This window comes from Phlebotomus papatasi, chromosome 3 (genome assembly GCF_024763615.1).
Source record: "Phlebotomus papatasi isolate M1 chromosome 3, Ppap_2.1, whole genome shotgun sequence".
NCBI lineage: Eukaryota > Metazoa > Arthropoda > Insecta > Diptera > Psychodidae > Phlebotomus > Phlebotomus papatasi.
Genome location: NC_077224.1, coordinates 42,626,751 through 42,642,508, shown reverse-complemented (window position 1 = coordinate 42,642,508; position 15,758 = coordinate 42,626,751). Strand labels below are relative to the sequence as shown.

At 35.2% G+C, this 15,758-nt stretch overlaps 1 protein-coding gene across 2 annotated transcripts in view; it reads right to left on the bottom strand.

Annotated features, from left to right (window-relative positions):
* Positions 1 to 5,611, bottom strand: part of LOC129805738 (broad-complex core protein) — a 113,290-nt gene extending 107,679 nt beyond the window's left edge. Inside the window, exon 1 of one of the 2 annotated variants that reach the window (XM_055853853.1) lies at positions 4,929 to 5,611. The gene's annotated coding sequence lies outside the window, so the exon portion shown is untranslated. The remainder of the gene's footprint in view (positions 1 to 4,928) is intronic. The other variant, XM_055853859.1, reaches the window with a different exon arrangement.
* Positions 5,612 to 15,758: the final 10,147 nt, after the last annotated feature.

The window sequence follows — 15,758 nt, the reverse complement described above, 5'->3', positions numbered from 1 at the left end:
TGGACTAGTATTGGGGCTAAAGTAAGGTTTGTATTTGAGGAATATTGAGATTTTCTTTTATTTTGCACCAACCGTTGAATGTATTTGAAAAAAAGAGGCTCAATTCAATTCGCCAACATTTTTGCCGGACATTGACCTTCTCAAATGCTTTTTCGTCTTCATTTTTATATGTTTATACACCACATAGTTATAGATTACGATCACACAGCACCAAATCAACAATCTTTATTTTTATCACTATACGCGACTTTGCTGTGGCGGGGACTTCGATAAATTGCGAAAAGTCGCATTTTTTACACACTTTTCCTCACCTCTCCACCTCTCCAAGTCTATGTTATACATATTTTCCTTTTAACTTCTATCTCTTGTGCAATTGCAAATGATTAAATGGAGAATTTGCACCTTTGAAAGGGTGTCATTTTTGCCGAATCAACAGATAGCAAATGTACAGAACAGTACGACAAATAACGTACCAATTTCTATTTTTAGTTTTTCAAAACGAAATTCTAAACATAGACGATGAATGAGAATAGCGCAGATCTTAGATCGTAAATCTTTGAGCAGAAAATAACTAAATAGAAAACTTGCTTTTTTTAAAAAACAAAACATATAACGGTCATTGACACTGATTCTTGATGGTGTTCATAAAATTCAGTTGCAGGCATAAATCAAAGGAATGAAGGATTGATTTCTAGAATCTTAACATTTGATTTATAAAACCTGCTGCGCTGGTTGACTTGTAAGTGGTAAAAAATACAATTTATCACATTAGGGGAAGGTGGAGCAGATCCATGCTATTCAAAGTTTTTCTAAGTTGTTATTTCACTGAGAGAAATCCGAAAATGTTAAAATAACATTCCGGAAATGTTAATTTTACTCTGCAGTGTTGATCCAAAATCGGTGTAAATATTACCCTTTTTATGTGTATTGGGGGTTAAAAGTACCCTTTTTCATGTTAATTTTACCCTTAAAAAGGTGTAAAATTAACATTAAAAAGTGTTGATATATTTTTACACCTAAAAAGTGTTTAAGTTATGAGGGAAAAAAGTTAATTGCACCCTCTTTTTTCCTCAGTGTTAGTAAAACTATCCGGTGTTAAATTTTCTAATCTGCGTTTAAGACTCGTATTCCCCGATAAAAGTCTTTGATTTTATAATGTTAAAATTCTTTAATTAAGCCTTGATGAAATGTTATAACAATCACAATAATGAAGCTTAAATCGAGTTGTCAGAATATAAATCGAATAAGTCGATTTTTTTTTTACAAAATTCGGTTTTTTCGCTTTTCGTGTACTCCTTGACACACTCTACCTTCCCTGTGAATATTATACCGGAAAGTTAATTATTCTCAAAGTTATAGGGGTTTCAAAACCTAAAAATCCTATACTAAGCAAGTAAAGTCTCAGCTTGAATTCGCTCTCCTGTAAAGTTGGCCAAACTCGACTTATTCGTTTTATATTGTGAGCCATCGAAATGGAAATTTATCTTGCATAATTTATAAAAGAAAATCTTTAAGATTTACTTGATCCTAAAGCTGGTTAAAAGTATTTTTTTAAACTTTAAATGATAAAATTTTGAACCAGAAGTTAATAAGTAAAGCATCATTAGCCTTTAACTAAGAAAATGAAATCCTTAATTTTGACACAAATTTGGTCAGCATTTGAATAAGTCGAAAATTAGAAACTGTAAATGCCCAAAAATAGTAAAATATTCTTGGCAAAGGGGTAGGGAAGAACTTATAAACCAACCTGTCATTTTTGGTTTAATTTAAAAGAATTCCTGATTCCTTTTTAGTTTTTTGTCGACAAAAATTAAATTTATTACTGAGGAAATTGATAGTTTTACTGATCAAAAATGTTTAAACTTTTAAAAATCTAGCTCATAATTTTTAATATTAAATGATTATCCAAAAGAAGTGTACCTTACACAAAAATATTTCTATATCGTTCAAATTGAATTGAATTGAATTAAAGGGGCGAATTCTTTTCTTTTTAAGATCGAAATACCCCTGTAACACTTCTTATGGATTTTATAAGGAGAGGTCGAAGAATTAATCACCATATGAAGCTAAGTAAATGAAAAGGGAGTGTTTTACTTGGATTAAATGGTGGTTTTCTCAATGTTTCCCTTAAAACGACCCAAAACTTCCACTGTTCTAATTCATCCCCTTTCCAATATGGACCCCGCTATCCCTTAAATTGCAATGCCAGTGGACAAAAAACATATTTTAAATACGAAATTTCTAAATGATATTAGGTTTATTTTACTTTTCTTTGAAAAAAAAAAACAGAATGGCAGAATTAATGATTTGTTCTATGAAACCCAATTAGCAAAATCATGCCATAATTAGGTATTTAAAACCCAGAAACGTTTTCATGATGTAATTTAATTTTGATTTACAACACCTGTCGCGATGGTAAAGTGTCATTGAACATGTCAGTAAATAGCTATTATGTAACTTCATAAAGTCATAAATTGGTCATGAAATGGTCATAATTTCGCCTAAAAATCTTTAGAGATTTTAAGTTCAGTTTAGCGAATTTATAATGATGACGGCCGTTTGGTTCCTCAAAAATGAAATACCCAAGCAACAAAAGCTGAGATTTTGCCATATTATACCCAACCAGCTAGTTGGGTATGTTAATGTGTTGGCAGTCAGTTTTATTTGTTGATCTTCTAATATTCGAAGGTTTATAGATTTTTCTTCTTTTTTTAATTCAAATTTTCCCATCGATTATACCTCAAAGACAATTTTCTAAAAAATACCCATGTAGCAATAGCGGGAATTTCCATATTGGACCCAAGTGGCACATTAAGACAAATTTGAACTAATTTATAGAAAAAAGTATTGTAACATGCTATCGTATATTTTTGGCACATCTGTAACTGCAATATCGATGTGAATTGAATCACAAGGTGTGTCTATTGAGAAACCAAAGTACATTCTTCACTGACTGTTTTCGCAGTATTTTCGTCTATGTGAATCTGTTTTTTTTTTAGCCAAAATGAATTTAAAAAAAACGAAGTAAAATGAAGGGCTCGAAACAGGATTTTTGGTTCTGCACTTTGATTCTTTTATTCTATTGTGTACTTCTCTACCTTCAAAAATACATTTGGCCGAAAAATGAGACTTGTGGAGTCCAAAAAGGGGAAGGCAATCGCGAAATTGCCGTCGTGTCTAAAACTTTGGGCAATCTTTTTAGTGCGTTTTTCTGTATGTTGGTATAGCAACAAAATTGAGGGGGCCTTATTTGCTTGCAATTTTCTCATTGCAATTTTCGGTTGAATTTGGACTGTGATTTTATTCTCCAAAGGCACTTTTTTTTCGCTAAATGGAGCGTCGTGTGCGTAGGTATTTTTTTTTTGGTGTTCTGTGGCTATTTTAGCAAGTGTAAGCTTAAAAGCAACTAGTAGAGCTAAGAAGTAAAATCGAGAGTGGTGATGGAGGAGGTAAAAAGCAGCACGTAAAATATTCATACACATATACTGTAGCCACACTTTTAGAGTGGCAAGTTCATAGACATTTGATTTTATGGACTATTGTTGAATCATCCGTCTAGACGAATGTTTAGGCGCGCAAAAAATATAATCATTTTTTATTTGCCAGCGCGTTTTTTTTTACCCACTTCCCAACACAACTATATACACTTCAATGCAGACATTTTATCGTCGCCATTGGAAGGCTTTTTCTCTTCTTTGCGTTTTTTTTTGCCTCTAAATGATATATTTTTAAAAAGTAATTCTGTATTCATAGATAAAATATTGTGATGGTTTGCACACGATTTGTATGCGTGTCGCAAATAAAAAAAAAAATTGGGCACATTGGACGTCTGGGTTAGCTCGATGGGGATCAATGAATGCCTCTTGCACACGGTCAGAGTACCAACAGCCCACCATCAGGAAGTTGGGGGTTGCTGGGTTGCCTAGGGGGTTGGAAGGAATGCGAATTTTCCGGAATTGGGTAGAGAGTAGGGCGCAACAAGTGGTGCCTGACTACTTTTGCTAGCTATTGCATATAGGAGGATTGCCAGTGTTGGCCCCGTCGACGATGTCGTCGCATTTTCCCAAACACACATTCTGCATTTTATACACATGTTCGACGTCAACATTCCAGCGTCGCGTTTCTATATACCAAAAACTCGACGCTCACCACTCTTGTATGTAGATGAAAAGTGGTGAAAGTATGTACAACACATGACACAATTTTCCCGAAAAACATATAGTATGAATTTTCTCGCTATTTTCCCACCGACAAGAGCAAGGCAAAAAAGGTCTCCTTTGACTCCCAAGAACTTTCCCTTCTAAGGACATTGTGCGGAAAAATGTAATCCTCTAATGCTTACTTCTAGCAGTAATCATGTAGTAATAGTAACCCTTAGAAGTAGCACTGTCATAAAAAAAAACTCGAGAACTCCTACAAAGTGTTTTGATCGCACAAGAAAACCAATGGATACGCAATTAATGATATAAATCTCGATTTGTAGTTCAAAGGTTCCGGGTTCGAATCTCTTTTGGGTCACCATAAATTTAGCGTAATTAAAGGTGTTTGAATCACAACTTCACTGCACTTGATTCCACATTTGCTTTTGCATAGGATTTGCTAGACTCACAAGAAAACCATTTCTCTCTAAGGACATCGTAGAAGAATGTTTTCTTAAGGTTTACTTTAATCAGTAATTATGTGGTCATTGTGACCTTTAGTAGTGGCACAGTCAGAAAGGACACGAAAACTCCTACAAGTATTTTGTTCTGTTTAAGGATTAAGATCCTCGCTTTAAGATGCAAATGTCTCGGGTTCGAATCTTAGTTCTTATACTGTGTTCGTATCATTCGTATTTACTTCTTGGGTTCTCTTACGGCTTATACAAGGGTTCACATAAGGGATATTTCAGAAAAAATAACCAAGTGAAAATTATTCAAACTACTTACTCTCTTGGTTGGTGGTAGAGGTGTATCTACGACGCTTTGCGTCGGTGAAAGTACGCAATCGTTTGAATTTATTCAGGATTTCGTCCACTATTTAACTGTCTCTACTGAAAATGTCTAATCTTCCTCCTTCAGGATATCACCACAAATTCAACTGTCTCTTCATAGGAAGACAAAAAAGAGCGCGAAAAACTGTCCAAATTGCCAACTTCACTTTGATTCTCAATGTCTCAGATGATTCAAAAAATAGCAGTTAGAAGGATCCCATGGATGATCCTTCAGGGATATGGCAGAAAATTAAACAAAAAAAAAATAAACTTGGAAAAATTTATGTAAATAAATTGCACTTTAAAATTCACTCAAAGACCGTGAAAATTCACTCGATAAGAAGAGATTCGACGAGGCAAGATCATGGGAAAAGTGTCTGATAGAAATTTTCCCAGAAAAAAACAAATGGATTCAATAGCCTTGTCAACGCGCTCCAAAATCTCAACTGTGAATATTTGACTGACCCCAGTGAGAAGTGTCGAGGCTGGGTTATGGGCAACACACAAATATTCAGGATGAAAGAACGATGCACTATGAACGACCAGTCCAAAAGCTCTCTTCTTTTAGTCTAAAACCACTATCAAATATTTTTCGGGTATAATATTTTTGTGTACATGGCCAGTCGAAAATTGCAAACTGTAGATGCATACAGCACAACTACATTTGTAAACCCTCCTCGATTCCCATAAAAATACTATGAAGCCAAAATTCAATTCAACACAAATATCCCTGCCTGGTTTTTCTGCCCAAATACACCCAAAAATAGTGCCAAATAAATTTTTACGTTGTACAGATGATGGTCGGTAACACATACTTATCCAAATGCACTTTTCGGTTATTTTCGGGGCCCCTCTCATGTGCCCCCTTGTGTCGCCTTTTTTTTTAGTATACTTGTCCTCATCGTTTATTAAAATGTACAAAATACACAAGTACGGCCTGCCACAATATGCCATATACAGATATATGGTGTCAGGCTTAACATGGTGGTGGCATTTGCCAATACATGTATATCCCATTCAAATAGTGTGCAATTTTTTTTTTATTATTATTATTATATATATCTCATCCACCAAGTTCGACCCGCAAAAATTGCGCCTCATACATTCACTTCCACTAAATAATTTCGCATGGGCGCATTTTAACCCTACCCTATGCCTTCATACAAAATTCACATACACGGCTTTTCCCCCGCCATTCGACACTAAAATTTGATTTTTCTGGTACTTGTCTGGTGACATCCCATTTTCCATTATCTCCCCATTCATGCAATTTTTCCTATACGCAGTTTTTTTTTTATCATAGAGCCCTCCAATTCCCATGTCCCACCCAAAAAAAACCACACACATTTTCCACCCTGAATTTTCCACACCTCTGCCAATATGCTGGGGAAAACCACCAGCAGAAAAAAATTGGCCTATCTCTGAAGGTGACAAGGAGCTTTACCACAAGACAGAGAGAGCAGATGGTACAGCAGAATCAAATTCACAAAATTTGACTCACCAGAAACCCGTACAACTTGTTTGTCAATTGGAACTCTGAGGATTTTTCTTATAGGAATCCATTTGGGCCAGAGGCACCAAAGAGAAAGCCACTCACTTCACCGCTAACATCTCCCATTGAGGGCTATTTTTTTTCTGATCACTTTTGCACAGAAATCAAACAAGATATTAAAAGCAGTTTTATTGGTGCAACGGAAAAGGTTAATTGTGTTTACAGGTGCTTGCATTCGAAACAGTATTGTAAGCCCAATTATGCAGTCATTTTACCCAAAATTTGTAAAAGCTTCATTAGCATAAACACCTAATTACTAAGCGAATAAATTAAGCACAGAATCAATCGAATCAATACAGAAATATCAAAATTATCGTGAATTTCTCATTACCGAGATTATAACGATAGGGTCGGAGGAACGTCTGTTCGTCAGGGAACCCCTATTGACACTTTTATCAAAATGTTGAAAATTATTTAATGTATCTAGTAAAATGTAAGTAATATAATGTTTTTTCTGTAATATACCTTTTACTATAAACAGAGATGTTCAAATTTCATATCCCAAATGGTACAGAGTAGGGTGTCAATAGGTGCTGACACGAGTTCTTAAAGTGTCAATAGACGTTCCGTTCACCCTAGCTCCATTCTATACAATTCTAAGTTGATTTAGAATGGAATTGTTCCAGGGTCGGTGGTAGCTAAAATGTCGAAGAGACAAGATCCTCCCGAAAGCAGGGGCGGAATGATAACTTTTCGACACTATCGAATCGATAGTATTGATAAATCAGTAACTGTTAGATTAAGTGAATGTCGACTTTTTACAGATTGTTGGGCCATTCATTGCGACATTCTTAAAAAAATGAGACAGTTGATAAACATATATATTAGTTACAGAACGTGCAGATATCGTTGAAAGTTTTCAGAATCGACAGTCGATAGTATCGAAAATAAGTTATCATGTCACCCCAGAAATCCCGAATGGGTTGAAACCCAGAATGGACTAAAATCCCGATTAAACTAAAATCTCTATTGCGACAAAATCTTAAATGGTCAAAATCCTGAACGCGACAAAATCTCGAAGAGACAAAATTCTGAGAAAAAATCTCCCCGAAAACCAAAATCTCGAAAAGGTTGAAACAAAAATTGACCATAGTCTCGCATAAGTTCCTGAATTAGCCGAATTGCCGAATAGTTAAAATCCTGAATGTTCTAAAAATCCAACACCTATTTCGAACTTTCGTCAGTTCGATCTATTCTTAGTTTTGGTTTATTCAAAATTTTCCCCATTCGGGATTTTGGCCTATTCTAAATATTGGCCCATTCAAGATTTTGGTTCAGTTGGGATTTTGGTCCATTCGGGATTTTGACCATTAAGAATTTTTGATTTGGAATTTGGATATTTCGGCCCGTTTGAAATTTTGGCTTTCGGAATGTTAAGCGGTCTTCAGACTAAAGGTTTAGCCCAATTCCCGTATGTCTCGAAATCCTAAATAGCGTGCAATGTAATTGCATTTAGAGAGCGTTATAGGTTATTTATCTTTAATATCCTAAGTTAAATTTTCCCAAAAAATCTTGATTGTTAGAAAATTAGAGTAGTTAAGCTATTTGGCTAAGCCTAAGGTCTGAAGCCCGTCCCGGCTGACCAAGTAAGCGTGGATTGTAGCCTCAATTAACCCCTATCTTTCATACCTTACTTTTAAGAAGCTCCCATACAAAATACCCCTTACTAAATATATGTGAAGGACACTGTTTTGCGTTCATGGTGGTGAGCAGCGGAATTACGAAAATTATGTTTCCGGCCTTGTTGCTCAGCTGTAAGTGACAAGATGGAATATTTTCCAATCATTTTATTTGTTTCTAAAGTTCTCATAAAGATTCTCAGTGATATTAGTGGTTTTTTTTTAATTATAATAAATGTGCGTGGGTGCGTTTCGTCTAGAGAAAAGTGTCGTGGTAACTATAAACAAATTTCCAATGTTGAAATACGTGTTTTTATTTCCTTTCGGGGAGGAGACAATTTTTTTCAGAATAGTTTTTGCTTTTCTAAAGTGTTAAATCGTTCATCCTGGTTAAATAAAACATATCCCTATCTTTGTAGCTTCTATAATTTATATAAAATTTGAAGGTGAAATCAGGTTGTGAAATTGACAGTTTCATTCCACCGCCATTGAAATACGTGGCAAGATTCAGTCCTTAATTTGTGCCTACCACTCGGATATTGCCGATGAGGGCTGAAATAGTGCCTAAAGCTGGGTGTTAATTATTGACTCAAAGCTGGGTCCCCCTTACCCTGTGTCAGACGGTGTATTAGGGTTCAGCATTTCGGCTTTCGAAATTTTAACCGACAGAGATCCAATGCACTTGGTATTTTCAATATAATTTAGGTATTCATATATTCGGTTTTGTGGGCCTTTACGAATGGATAATTGGTAATTGTGGATAAAAGCCTTTAGCCTTACGAAAAATCGCTACTTTTTAGCAAAACTTGCACCAGGTCCTACACCAAGAACATGCTAGAGCATCTTTGTGCCTCTTGCAACTGAGCTCAATTTCACGTATCTAGAGTCCTCCTCGATTCTTTGGTGAAGACTAGTTAGTTAGCCAAATTTTAATTCGTTTTCGGGGTAACCGATTTGGCATTTACGTTACGATTTCATCTAGTAAAGACTAGTGATATCGTGAAGATAAGGTTAGCCTTCGTTATGCTAGCTCTCAGTCACTACCCCAACTGAATCGATATTGTTTTCTGTCGCCTTAGAAGAGCCTTCATTAGGACTCAGAATAAATTTTCTCTTTTTAATCGTTCTAGGATCAGTGCTACTACAATTTTGACATCAAGTTACTCAAAAAGAGCTCAAACGATCTTGATGAAATTTATTGCGGTGTCAGTGTGTAACGTGCGTTTTTAAGAGAGAAATATAAATTTAAATGACAGTCTCCAATTTTCATCCCGAGAAGGGAATGTCGAGCAGTTCTATGTTTGTGGAAAGTCCCGTTTCTATGATTTTGTGAAGAGTGAAAGTGATCGTTCAAGTCAGTCTCGTCCCAGCACCAGTTGATTAAACATACTAAAGTCTGTGTCTTCGCAGACATCTGGGAGAGAGGAACACCATCGGCAGAAGGAATCAGCCCATAGGATCCCTTCAGAGAGACTCCCACGTCCGGGGAGGACTGGCGCCCAACAGCATTGTAACTCAGGGAGTAAGAGGAATGTTCCTGCCAGCCGAGGGCAAAAGAGAGCTGCGCGGACTCGAGATTGTACCAGCCTTGTCAGGAAATAAAATATGTTTTAAGCGCTTTACTTAAGCGTTTTATTAATATATAGAGGAATGTCCCCTATATATCCCACCGAACCCGGGATAGCCCCGAACACTGCGATTTTTTAATCAGAGATTAGACTTCAGAGAACAAGATCTATAGGAATTTATAGGCACTATAGGGATGCTTGTCCACCGAAGAAATTGTCGACACAGTTTAAGACTTTAGAAATAAAAATTATTATTCGGTGCTACCCCAAGTTTCTCCCTTTTTTCCTAGTAGCCCTAATGCAAAGGAAGCACTTTTTTCTTTATAACTCCATTCTGAAAAGAGATAGAAAGCTGATATTGGAAATGGAATTAAAGCTAAGGGAAAGATCTTCAACCAGGTAGAATCCATAGGAAATGTGGCTTCCAAAGGTGCCCTGGTTTGCTCAGTCTGCTCAGTCACATACAAAATTTGTCTACTTACGTTCGCCTTATTTTCACCGTAAACAATATACCCAAATACAAAAACTTTCAATTTTCAAATTTTTCGTGAAAATATCTCGCTAAGTTTTGTAAATTATTTTAAGGAATCCCTGGAGGAGCTGAATATTCCAGAGCGGCTTTCATAGTGTGATCCAAGGCAGTGTGTGGTATCGGTGATATCCCTAAAGCCGGTGGTCAATTATTATGACTGATACTTTTACGAAGCTACAAAAGTTTGATTTCTCGAGCTGTCAAGATAGTAATAACTATTTGTAAATTTCCCATAAAACATACAAAAACAGTTCCTTTCTAGCAAAAGATTTTTATGTAAATATTCACCCTGATAACTCTCTTAAAACTTGTAACAGTTGTTTTTTTTCCGAAAAGGAACTTGAAATAGAAAGAGATGGCAAAGCATCCCAGCTTTGCGGATTGCTCAAACTCACGAGAAAGAGCTATCCGTGTACAAATTTTTAGCATCTTTTTTGGGTACATACTGTTTTATTACCAAGTTGATGAAATTAAAAAATCATTCCGAAAAAAGAAATTGCTTAAGAAAAGTAGGTTTTAGAATATTTTAGCATGAGTAACAAGCTTTTCGAAGAAATAAAAAAGTATATCCGAGAAAGATAAATAATTTACGGGTACTAATCGACTCATCACTTATTAAGTCCGATGCAGTAGGGTTTAGAAATTTCAAGATCCTTCAAAAAATCCAAATGTAAATAAATCTGTTGAAAAATAGGTCCTCCAAAGTGGCTAAACTTTGATCTTCGATAATTCGCTATCGAAATGGTTCTCGAACATAGGTATGCAAGCTGTCCAACGTGTCACAAGCTTTCGAAAAAATAAAAAAAAAAATTGAGAAAGAGACAACAATTTCAGGTACTGTACGGACTCATGACCGATAAAGTCCGATGCAGTCGGGTTGTAAATTTCAGAATCTTTCAAAAAAAAATCCAAATTAGATGGACAGACTGATAAATAAGGTAAAGTACCCTCACTCTACCGGGTTCCTCGACTCGACCGGCAGATCAATTTTTGAAAGTTTCATGGTCAATTTCGTCAATTTCTATGAATTTGTCACTGGTTCGTATTATTCATGGAAAGATTGACCTATTAATGTTAGATCATACGCAAAATATTATAGCAATTATAAATAAATTAAATAAATAAATCTATCGGTCGAGACGAGGTATCGGTCGATCGAGGGCACTTTACCTCAGTCTGATTTCATTTTTTGAAAAATATATGATCTGTAAAAAATGCCGAAAACTGGTTCTCAGAGGGGGAGGGCAGTGGCTGAATGGGTGTTAAAGGTGAAAATATCTAGGTAAAATAAAAATTGGTAGATTTTATTGTTATGTGTGAAGTTCGAATATCAATATTAAATCTTTGCTCAAATATTTGTTTTGCAAATGAAATTGTTTTAGTTTTAGTCAATTACAAATTAGTCCATAAAATAATGTAGATAATATATTTGTCACGTATATCAAATCATAATCCAGATATATTTAAAATATAATTATTTGATACTGAGTAAATCATGGATATGCGAACAGGTATTATGGTTTTACCTATACCTCATATACCTTCATTAGGGGTTTTACAATAATTAACTAATTTAATTCATTACTATGTGGTGAGATGGTTGAGATAGGGGGATGATTTGGATGGGGTGTTCGAAGGAGCATTTTCTTGATTGTCTCAAGTCACAGTTGATTTCGTGCAAGTTTCAAATGTGAGAGCATTAAGCGCTTTATGTTGATTGCTGATAAGGCGAATTGTTCTAATCTCTGTGGGAACTTTTGCGAACAGGAGGAACATGGCATATCGAAGAAATTGGAATGTTCTCATAATAATTACTACCTCATGAAAATAATCTTTGAGGAAAATTTGATAAAGGCCACCAAGTCAATTTGATATTTTTCATGTAATTCTTTTGCTGTCCCTTTCTAGCTTTTACTGGGTTTAAATTGTATGTTGTACTGGCATTTTTTGTTCTGGCTGCCCATCACCATCCCAGCAGAGTAAATTGCAAAGGCTTTTGTGCTAAATTGCAGCATTGAGTTGCCCAGCAAATTTCCAACATTAATTTTGGTACCATAAAAATGGCACTGTGTGTGGATGATGAGGAGGATGGGTTTGATGGTATTGGGGGATTATTATTATGTATTAGTGTTGGCGAAAAAATTGCCAAAAAAAGCGCGTTGCGTATGTGTTTAGGCTAAGTTTCGCGAATCTCATGATCAACTATAATAGGGTTGACTGCAGAAAATGATGATGTGTATGAATTAAATTTGATGTGGTTGTGCACAGTGTGGCGATTGTATGCAATTTTGGTTTTTGGGAAAATATCAATACACTGTGTTCACTTTCCCCATCATGTAATACCCAAGTGGTGGAGGCATGTGCAATTTTTCACAAAAATGGGATGGTTCTATTTTTTTTTGCTCTAGCAGTACTTATGCATAGTTATTGGTTCGTTGGCGCATATTGATTGTACTATGCCACTCCAATTCTGCAATAGCATTTTCAAAGCCAGATTCATCTATTTATTTCATTTTCCGGGGGAGGTGAAGGGTATTGGGGTGTTTTGTGACCCACGGCAGAAATTCAAATGCAGTAATTCCTACCGGGGGATAGAGATTGGATCAATTAATTTCCACTCTCCCGCAAATTTTATTTTACGCCTATACACTACACCCCAAACCAAATTATATCAAGTGTTATGTTCCAGATCAAAATGCAAAAATTTAACTAATTTTTAGCACCAATTTTCCACCATCAAAACCTCGAATTTCGCACTCAATAGACGACTTTATAACTCTTGCATCCCTTTTAGAAGGAAACTTTTTGATGACCAAGCACAAAATTGTGATATCACGCAAAAATTGTCACAATGTTGCACTTCCGTTCTGCTCTTTTGATACAACAATTGCTCTCATGGCAGAAAGGGGTGGTTTGTCATCAAAAATCAACAATGTGGTCTTTAAATTTCCACACTCAAAATGTCTTTATGAGCTATAAAGATGTGATCATATTCTCCCATCACGACATGATTTGATATAGTGACGATATCACTATTTTAGGAGGACATATAATGCGTTCTGGGATACTCAAATATTATTTAAATGTATATTTAAAAACTTTGCGATTGGCATTTCTATTAAAATAAACAATAAAATAAACAAATTTTGGCAAGAGGTGATTCATTCTCGTGGCAATTTCCCAAGCGATAATAATAATAATATAAAAATGCTGGCACAACATTCCATGGAGGAACAAGGCCTTCACGCAAGGAGATTTCTAGACATGCATTATTATTTTTTCTTGTAAGGGACGAGGTTGTCAGTCCCATGCCCGTGGAATCAAGTGCAATGAAGCTCAATGGATGCAATCCGAACACCTTTAACGCCAGAAAAATTCCTATGATGACCTAAAGGGGATTCGAACCCGGGACGGGACACCGGGACACTTGCATCATACACTGAGAAAAAACTGGGGTGTGATTAACTTTTTTCCTCATAACTTTAACACTTTTTAGGTGTAAAAATATATCAACATTTTTTAATGTTAATTTAACACCTTTTAAGAGTAAAATCAACATGGAAAGGGTAACTTTAACCCCCAATACACCTAAAAAGGGTAATATCTACACAGATTTCGGATCAACACTGCAGGGTAAAATTAACATTTCCGGAATGTTATTTTAACTTTTTCGGATTTCTCTCAGTATAGAGCGAGTGCTCTACCACTTGACCCATTTAGTGCCCTACTCGGAAATTAGAGCTTTTTCAAAAATGCATTCACAAATCATATCTGAACGGATGAATTTTTAAGACTTTTAAATAAAAAAAAATTGAAAATATAGTTTGAATTTTATACTTCAATTTGCTTGGGAGTTTAAATTAAATAATCTTTTTTTTAGTTAGGCTAGCTCTTACTGAGCTCTTACAGCTCAGTAAGAGCTAGCCATTTTTAACCTCTCACGATGCTGCAAAGCAGTGCAGTTTCAACAGAGCAGAATCTTCTGTTTTTGTTTTTTTTCTCTTTTTTCTTGGAATTTTGTGTATTCAGAAAAAAAAGTTCAAACATGTTTTTACATGACTGGTATATACAACCTGAGAAAGAGCTTTTCCACCGTTTTGCTCTGGAGGTTGGTCACCAACGCTAAGACGGCAGTGGACGCTAAAAATTGCACGGGATCTCAGTGAAACGAAACTGTACTTCGAAAGCATTGTTGATGAATAAATTTATCTATCTTTTTGTCTATTAGTTTGTAAAAAAAAAATTATAGAAAATATTCAATTTTTAATCTTTGTGAACCACTTAACACCTTAAACCTTTGGGGACGACTGAGTTAGCAGTGATCTAAAATATTTTTTCCTACAACCATCTAAGGTTATGTTTTCTTTAAAATGTCACAAGAAATTCTGAAACAAAATATTTCTGTTCTCAATTTTGTCTGCTTCCATTCAAAATACAGTAGAGTCTCGCTATAGGCCATCGCTCTATAGTCCACAATTTATCGACCGTTGATTTCAAAACACTGATTTTAAGTTAGGTTATGTTTTTTAGTATGCGACATGCATAATTATTTTAATATTTTTGGCAAACTTTATTAAGTAATTGTGATAATTGTGATCCACAATGAAGAGAGCAAGGACAAGTACCACAATCGCAAGGAAAGTGGAAGCCGTCGAGCAATTTCAATACTAAAAATCGTTGATAATTTTAAAAAATTACATGGACTATAGTGCGACCCAAAGTGTCAAATTTGAAACCAAATATGGACTATAGCGAGACTCTACTGTAATATTGAAAATATCTCAGAGTTTCTATTTTCGCTTAAGACACACTTAGGAACATATAATAGTAGCAAGTTTTATTCCAAAAACGAACCACTAGAGAAGATTTTTCATTATTTTGCGGTTGTGAGAAATTTTTGACAAAATTTAGTTTATTAAAGAAATTTTTACATTCTTTCTACACACGTGTTAGCAGTTACCTTTAAAAAAGTGGGACACCGGTGTCCCAAAATGAAAAACATTTTTTTCGGCTATAAAAATTATTTTGTCCTTAAATATTTCGGAAAATCGGTTTTTATTTTTGGCACACCGCACCGGTGTCTCATTCGTCCTTAAAGGGTTAAAGACTGATAACTTTAAAAACGTTCTTTTTTCTTCTTATGTTGAATGAAAAGTCCACATAGACTTGCAGATATTTTTCGTTAAAGTATATTTTAAAAAAATCTACTGTTTAACTTATTTTTCTCAATACACAAAAAATTCCTAAGAAATACTTAGCAAAACCTAAGATACGTTTACACACAGAAAAATTTGTACACAAAAATTTCTGTACATAAAAACAATAACTTTTGTGCACATTATTTGCTACACCAAGAGATCACGAAAAAGTGTACGCAATGATTTGTTCACCGAAAGAAGCTAAGATCGTGTACATTTAGTACTCTAGCAGTTTTTCTCTCTCAGCGAGAGGGAGATTGAGACAAATCATAGCACAAAGAGAGAGAGAAAGCAAGTCGCATGGTACTAGTACGGAG